This window comes from Physeter macrocephalus, chromosome 9 (genome assembly GCF_002837175.3).
Source record: "Physeter macrocephalus isolate SW-GA chromosome 9, ASM283717v5, whole genome shotgun sequence".
Lineage (NCBI taxonomy): Eukaryota > Metazoa > Chordata > Mammalia > Artiodactyla > Physeteridae > Physeter > Physeter macrocephalus.
In genome coordinates, this window is record NC_041222.1 from 78,456,877 (window position 1) to 78,465,271 (window position 8,395).

An 8,395-nucleotide genomic window follows, 5' to 3' on the forward strand; every position below is an offset into this window, starting at 1 on the left:
TGTGATCGCCTCACTTAATCTTGAAGGTGGTTGCGGTGGACTGCTTTTTAGAAACAAGTTCTGCCCACTAGTCTGTGGCTAGATTGAGTGTATACCACGTGAGGGCTACAGAACAGGATAGTTTTGAAGAACTGCAGTTCTTAATGGACATAATAGTCCCAAAGAAGAAATGTTCTTCACTTTTCATTCACTTGAATCTCATGTCCCATGGTTGTGCTAAGCACAGACTTCCCATGGTAGCTTTTCTTTTTTTTACTTTAAAGCTTCCATGTCTTTAAATCAGGTATCGCAAATTGACCAATAATATCTGATTTACTACTCAAATGATTTTTCCATATAATTTGGTAGTTTTCCAAAAGATTGACCAGAAACTGGAGCACATGCATTAATTTATGTGAATAAACTAATGCATCCTGAGGATAAGCGACTATAGTTAACGCCAGATCCTCTGAATGAAATCTGCTACAATGCTTTGTTCATGACAAATGCTGTCTATCTCTCAGAACATGCACATGAACAAAGATAGGGTATAATTCTGGTAAGCACTAAATTCCACATTCAATACTGTCAAGTATTTTTTTTAATTTTTATATTTATTTATTTATTTTTAATTAATAAATTTTTTTTGGCTGCTTTGGGTCTTTGTTGCTGCACGCAGGCTTTCTCTAGTTGCGGGGAGCGGGGGCTACTCTTTGTTGTGGTGCGCGGGCTTCTCATCGCAGGGGCTTCTCTTGTGGCGGAGCATGGGCTCTAGGTGCGCAGGCTTCAGTAGTTGTGGCACGCGGGCTCAGTAGTTATGGCTCATGGGCTCTAGAGTGCAGGCTCAGTAGTTGTGGCGCATGGGCTTAGCTGCTCTGCGGCATGTGGGATCTTCCTGGACCAGGGCTTGAACCCATGTCCCCTGCGTTGGCAGGCAGATTCTTAGCCGCTGAGCCGCCAGGGAAGTCCCCCTGTCAAGTATTTTTAAAGAATCTCTCCCATTTGTAACGTGAGTAGGTGATAAGATTTTTCTTACTTTAAAAACAAAGCTCCATTGTCAAGAGAATTTTACTTTAAATTATTTCATAGACAAAAAAGAAAGGTCAAGTTTTTGTTCTTTATGAATTAGAAGAAGCTGTTTGGAGAAAAGGAGAGGTACATCTACTATATTCCTAGTAAGACTATGACATAAATTTGACTCTTGGAAAATAAAATCAGTTTGAGAGGACAACCTTGAAATTGAACCTAATAGGCACCTGCTAAAATATCTTCTGCTGGGCCATTTCCTTCCAAACATGACATAGTTTTGAAGCATCTGAAAAGCCTAGATGATTTCCACATATAGCTAAAGGTCTAGGGCAAGTAGAAAGGGCTTTGGTCTGTGGTTTTTTTTTAGAGGTTTGGTTTGGATTTACAAGCTACTCTTGAAAGGTATGAATAAATATTTTAAAAAACCAGTTTCTGGATATGGGAAGGCAGGGATGTAGTATGAAGCCCTGGATTGAAAACCCCATGTCCTAAAACTGTCCTGCTGGACCATTTCAAGATGGAAAAGCACCTCCAGAGGTGGCTTCTAGAATTGCACCCCTTGGGAACATCTAAACTGCAGGGGCAACAGAATACAGATGGCTGTGGACAGGAAACCAAGAGATGGAGCTTCTTGAACTGGCTTTCTCATTAGCTCATTGGCTTTCTCATTAGCTCATTGGCTATGTTTCCTTAGGAAAATTATTTAACTTATCTAGGAGTCCATTTTCTCATTTGGAGATGAGCTCTGTTCCCTTTCAGTTCTTCTCTTCCACACAGGCAGAACTGGCTGTTCCCATTCCAGGGCAGTGCCTCAGCTCTTAGGATGATCCCAGATGCCTGTACTTGGCACAAAGAGAGGTCTGCCAGCTTCTAAGAGAGAAGCTTCTCCACTCCTAGTGAATCCTTTTAAAATGTTAAAACAGCAGCAGATGGGAGTGCTATCTGATATATTTTTTTAAATAGGGGTTTAGTTGCTTTACAATGTTGTGTTAGTTTCTGCTGTACAATGAAGTGAATCAGCTATATGTATACATATATCCCCACCCTCTTGGACCTCCCTCCCATCCCACCCATCTAGGTCACCACAGAGCACTGAGCTGAGCTCCCTGTTCTGTACAGCAGGTTCCCACTAGATACCTTTCTGATGATAGATTTAGTATCTTTCTTATTGCGGGATTCTAACAATCTTTTGAAAGTGAGCCTAAGAAAGAAAGCTTGAAAAGAACGTAGGCTGTTTTCTCAAAACTCAATCTTTCCTAAATTATAAACCTTTTCTAGATAGATCAGTTTCACCTATGTTTCAGCTTGTTGATTTGAAACACATACAATTGGTCCCTTAATGTCTAATGTGCTCAAGAATTTTTGGATGTAAATTTTCAAAAGTTTCCAGGAAGCTACCTTGTAGTATAGCCAGTTTCCCAGAACCTAAAACAAATTAGATTAATCATGCTAGAAACGAAATAAAAGTGCCTTGTTGGGGCCTGTTTGGGCAAGCCCTAATTCTCTCTCCTGTTGGCCAAGAGTAAAAGAGCATCTGGGAGGGCTTAGTTGCCACCCACCCTGCTCGAGAACAGAGATGTGACTCTCTGAGCCTTGGTGTGACTTCATTTCAGATGGTTCTTCAAGTATTCTATCCGATGCCAGACTCTTGCTCTCTTCAGGGAGAAAACAAGCAACAGGCACAACTTTCGGAGATTTTTTTTTGCGGTAAGTGTGATTTTTAAACATTTGAGCTCAGAACTACCAAGGTTTTGTTTTAATGATCATCCAGCAGGGCTATTTTTGCTCCTCTTCCTGATTTACAGGGCATCTTTCCCCACCCATCCTCCAGTTCCATACTTCTGTGAATACTGGCATCTCTGTCTGTATGGGGGTATTTACAAGCCTTGGAGAATGCGTGGGCTTGACAGCACCTGACACTTGATTTGTTATTGTTGTTGATTTCTTCCTTAGAGCTGCATAAACTCGCGCTTTCACAGAGCTGCTGGAGGGACTCCGCCCTGGCCATGTGTGTAGGAAGTCGCGGCCTCCCAGCGTGCACAGAACCCAGCCTCTGGTGCACAGGCTGAGTTGATTCCCAGGCACTGTCACTTATCTCTCCCCTGCTCTTGCCAGAATTCAGAAACTGAAAATATTTACTTTGTGTTGGCTTGACAAAACCCAGTAAATAGCAACATTTGCAGGGCCCAGAACACATGCCAAAGGAGCAGAGGAAAGAGGGTCCGAATAGGCCGTTATACTTACAAGAGGGGTTCTCTGAGCTGGGATGCGAAACCCAGAGACAGTCAAGTCTCAGATTTCTTTGGCCTCTGAAGTCAGCATTTATTGACCAGGCTTTGGAACCGAATAAAAGTATGATCTGCCCCCCATTTTCATTTCTAAATCTCTTTCTGGGAAATGTAGCTGAAAAGGGTTTTCAAGTCATTTTCTTTGTTTCTATTAGGCGATTGCTCATTCACTCAATGAGTAATTTAATACATTTTTACTGAACTACCACCATTTTCTAGGATCTGTTCTGGGTGATGGAGATTCAATAAAGACCAAAAAGAATCTCTCAACTCAAGAAAATAAATCAACAGGTTAATTTCAGATTGAGACAAAAGGTATGAAAGAATCAAACTAATGGATTTGATAGAGAATAATTGTGAAGCTGTGTTAGATAAGGGATTAGAGCCGGTTTCTCTGAGATGCTAGTATTCGACTCAAGACCTAAAGGGAAAGAGGCAGCCATGAAAAAAACTAGTACACCAGATTTTAAGGCAGAAGGAACTGTAAATGTAAAGATCCTATTGGGGCAAGTGTGAGCTTCATAGACTAAAGGAATGAAAAGATCCTGGAGGGCAGGGACCAAGTGAATGAAGGGTATGGGGTAGAAGTTATCTATATCACTATCTCACTACCGTTATTTTTTCAAGCTATTTTTTTTTATTCTTGTACATGACGCTGCACCTCTTTAATCACCAGGAACATAAAAATGCTTGATGTAAGCAGAGTTTCTTGCAGAAGTTAAGTGGAAGCAAAATGAAGCACTGCCAACATCCTCCAAAGACATGGTGAAATGGTGAAGCCCAGGAGGCTAGGCGACACTAGGACACATGGCCACACAACAACCTGATCTAAATTCTAGGTAATTGCACCTTATATTTCTTTGGAATCCCAGTCTTACAGAACTCCAAGTCATCAGGATACTGCAACTCTCCAAGTGAGCCCAGGGTCAATGTAAATTGAGTTGACCATTCGCATCACGCAAGATGGCAAGCGTAGGGTTGGAGTCTGCTGGACCTGGATGGGAGTTTTGCCTCTGCCCTGTCTCCCTGTATCCTTAGGAAAGTGACTTGCCTTCCTGAGCCTCAGCTTCCCCATCTGTTAAATGGAGATGGTAACACCTAGTTCCTAGTGTCAATACCATGAGATAATATTTGAAAAAAATCTCTAGCATATTTTCAAAAACTGCATGGTAACTTTCACATTTCATTAAGTGAACAGAGTCTTATTACATTATAATCATATGCAAATAAAGACTTGGGGCATAATCACCCAAATAGTGGCTTCTGGCCTGAGCACTTGTCATTTGAGTCAATTAATTTTAAATAGCAGAATGGTAATTAAGGAAAATGAGCAAAAATTCTCTGAGAGCATTCCAGAGAGAATCACAGTTAGAAAAGAGAATTGCTTCTGTCTTTCAAGGGTGAAGTTGGTTGGGAAACGGGGGACACAGATAACAGCTGTCTCAGGTAGGGGCACCAGGCACCCTACAGCTTTCATGAATTTTGTCTCAAGGTCTCCACCTGTTTTCAGCAGCATTTGCTGTTACAGTCATGTCTGCTGTGATTTCATCCTGGGGGCTCCTTAAAGCTTCCTTCAGGCTCCTGGTATTACACAGCACATGAGAACCATACTGACAAACACTGGGTGATTTTGTTGCCATTAAGTTCCATGGACTTTAGTCTCTTCTTTTGTAAAATGAGTTACATGGTCTAAAGGATCACTGGTTTCTTCACACTCTAACATTAAACACTCATGTGATTCTATAAGTGTAATATTTTATGTACAACTTACTGTTCCATGTAAAGTAACAAATGGTCCAGAGAAACTAGGTAATTTCTCCTGCATTTCTTGGGTCAGCCACCAGAAAATGGTTTTTCTTTGGACGAAGATGTCAATGGATCTTCCTGTCTTAGAGACTTTACATCAACCAGATGCTTTTTTCCCTTCTAAAGTGCAATTATTTATTACAAATTAGAGAATGAATTATTTACTGGCTAAAGAAGTAACCATACAGGAATGTTCTCATAACAAAAATTGTCAAGATACAATGAAGAACAATGTCTATTTGTGTATTTCTGTGCCAATGTATGTGGTTCCCAATTCTACAATTTTATAATAATTTTAGTCACCTTACAGGACATACTAATTCTTCTTTTAGGTTTTAAAGTTTGGCTTAGTTCTTCTTAAATTTTTTTAATATCATATGTAGATTTTGTGTCAAGTTCCACAAAAATGTTTTTGAATTTTTAATAGAATTATAGTAAAATAATAGATTAGTTGAGGGGAGGATTTATATCTTTATGTTAGTTTCTTTTCCAAAGACTTGATATTTATTTTCATTAATTTAGGTACTTAGTAGCATTTAAAAAATTCTTTATATTTCTCAAGAAATTTATTGCTGAGTACTTTGTATGTTTGTGCTACTTTGCAAATGAAGCTATCATCATTATATCTACCATCTGGTTATCTCTACATATGAATTAATGCTGTTAATTTTGTTAATTAATGTTGTATATTAACTTGGTGGTTGCCCACCTTACTGAATATGTATATATCTCAGATATGTACTCATATATACCTATGTATATTTTTATGTGTATTTATATATCAGAATCCAGAAAATATGGATTCTGATATATAAACATGGGTGGACTGGAAGAACAACACACCAGATCATGATAGTGATTGTCTCCAGGAGGGAGGGAGGGATGAAGGGAAGGGAATTGGAGTTGAGAGACCAAAGAGAGAAAGACAGAGCCGACTTCAGCTGTAATATACTCATTTCTTTCATTAAAAATGAACCGAAGCCCAAATGACAATATATTATATTGTAATATATATATATATATTACCAATGAACCTCTCTTTTTTCTAAAACTTTATACTCATTTCTTTCATTAAAAATGAACCGAAGCCCAAATGACAATATATTATATTGTAATATATATATATAATATATATATATATATATTACCAATGAACCTCTCTTTTTTCTAAAACTTAAAAAAAAAAAGTTTCTTTTACTTGCACTAAGTAGCAGACTGCCCTCTACAGTATCCCCCTGCCAACGTGTCTTACAGGTCACCTGTCTGACTGTATACATCTGAGCTCTCAGTCCCTGCTCCATCACTTTGCCTTATTTACCGCTTCCTTAGCCCCTATCACTGTCACGAAGTGTCCTTTTCGCTTACATTTCAATCATCTGTCCTCCTACCGCTCCATTAGAACCAAAGCTCAGGAGGGCAAAGCCCCAGCCAGCCTCCTTCTTTGCTCTGTTGTGAGCTGGAGAGCAGCGCCTGGCACAGTAAGGGTGTTGAATGAATGAACGCTACCTTAGACAGCAAACAGCAATTTGCTCCCAAACTCTTCTGTCAGCTCTTAGAGACAGCTACCTGCAGCTTCCTTTCAGGGGATACATTAATTCTTATTTAAAGTGAACCATCAGTATAAAACATTGAACTGTTTTTAAGGGATGATTTTCCTTAAATATGAGCAATGTCATTATAATAATGATGTCATCCTAATATTTACCCCAATATTTATCTATCTCTAAAACATACACTAACCACAGCTATATCTTTACAAATGTCAATGTTAAGGTGCTGTGCATGAGGTGTATAATTTTTCTGGCATAACCCTGTGTTTTACATGCCTTCCTTTCATGAATACATGTATATTGTATTTCAGATAATTTTCCATTATAGGTTATTACAAGATATTAAGTATAGTTCCCTGTGCTATACAGCAAATTCTTATTGCTTACCTATTTTATACATAGTAGTGTATACTTGATAATACCACATTCCTAATTTATCCCTCCCCCCTCCCTTTCTCCTTTGGTAACCATAAGTTTGTTTTCTATGTCTCTGAGTCTGTTTCTGTTTTGTAAATAGATTCATTTGTAATATTTTTTAGATTCCACATATAAGTGATATCACACAGTACTTGTCTTTCTCTGTCTACCTTCCTTCTCTTACTATGATCATAGTTAGGTCCATCCACGTTGCTGCAAAAGGCTGTATTTCACTCTTTTCATGGCTGAGTAATATTCCCTTGTGTATACATACCACATCATCTTTATCCATTCATCAGTTGATGGATACTTCGGTTGCTTCCATGAAGGACTCTGTTTCTTTGTGTTTTGTGTTTTTTAAAATATCTTTATTGGAGTATAATTGCTTTACAATGGTGTGTTAGTTTCTGCTGTATAAAAAAGTGAATCAGCTATACGTATACATATATCCCCATATCTCCTCCCTCTTGTGTCTCCCTACCACCCTCCATATACCACCCCTCTAGGTGGTCACAAAGCACTGAGCTGATCTCTCTGTGCTATGCAGCTGCTTCCCACTAGCTATCTATTTTACATTTGGTAGTGTATATATGTCCATGCCACTCTCTCACTTAGTCTCAGCTTACCCTTCCCACGCCCCGTGTCCTCAAGTCCATTCTCTATGTATGCATCTTTATTTCTGTCCTGCACCTAGGTTCTTCACAACCATTTTTTTTTTAGATTCCATATATATGTGTTAGCATACGGTATTTGTTTTTTTCTCTTTCTGACTTACTTCACTCTGTAGGACAGACTCTAGGTCCAACCACCTCACTACAAATAACTCAGTTTCATTTCTTTTTATGGCTGAGGAATATTCCATTGTATATATGTGCCACATCTTGTTTATCCATTCATCTGTCGATGGACACTGAGGTTGCTTCCATGTCCTGGCTATTGTAAATAGAGCTGCAGTGAACATTGTGGTACATGACTCTTTTTGAATTATGGTTTTCTCAGGGTATATGCCCACTAGGGGGATAGCTGGATCATATGGTAGTTCTATTTTTAGTTTTTTAAGGAACCTCCATATTGTTCTCCATAGTGGCTGTTATCAATTTACATTCCCACCAACAGTTCAACAGAGTTCCCTTTTCTCCACACCATCTCCAGCATTTATTATTTGTAGATTTTTTGATGGTAGCCATTCTGACAGGTGTGAGGTGATACCTCATTATACTTTTGATTTGCATTTCTCTAACGATTAGTGATGTTGAGCATCCTTTCATATGTTTGTTGGCAATCTGTATATCTTCTTTGGAGAAATGTCTATTTAGGACTTCTGCC

At 38.9% G+C, this 8,395-nt stretch overlaps 1 long non-coding RNA gene across 2 annotated transcripts in view; it reads left to right on the forward strand.

Moving 5' to 3' along the window:
• The first annotated feature begins 2,589 nt into the window (after positions 1-2,589).
• Positions 2,590-8,395, forward strand: part of LOC102983556 (uncharacterized) — an 11,369-nt gene continuing 5,563 nt past the window's right edge. Inside the window, exons 1-3 of one of the 2 annotated variants that reach the window (XR_008618263.1) lie at positions 2,590-2,715; positions 2,962-3,611; positions 3,973-4,135. This is a non-coding gene — a long non-coding RNA (uncharacterized lncRNA). Of the gene's footprint in view, positions 2,716-2,961; positions 4,136-8,395 lie in introns of both variants that reach the window. The other variant, XR_448106.4, reaches the window with a different exon arrangement.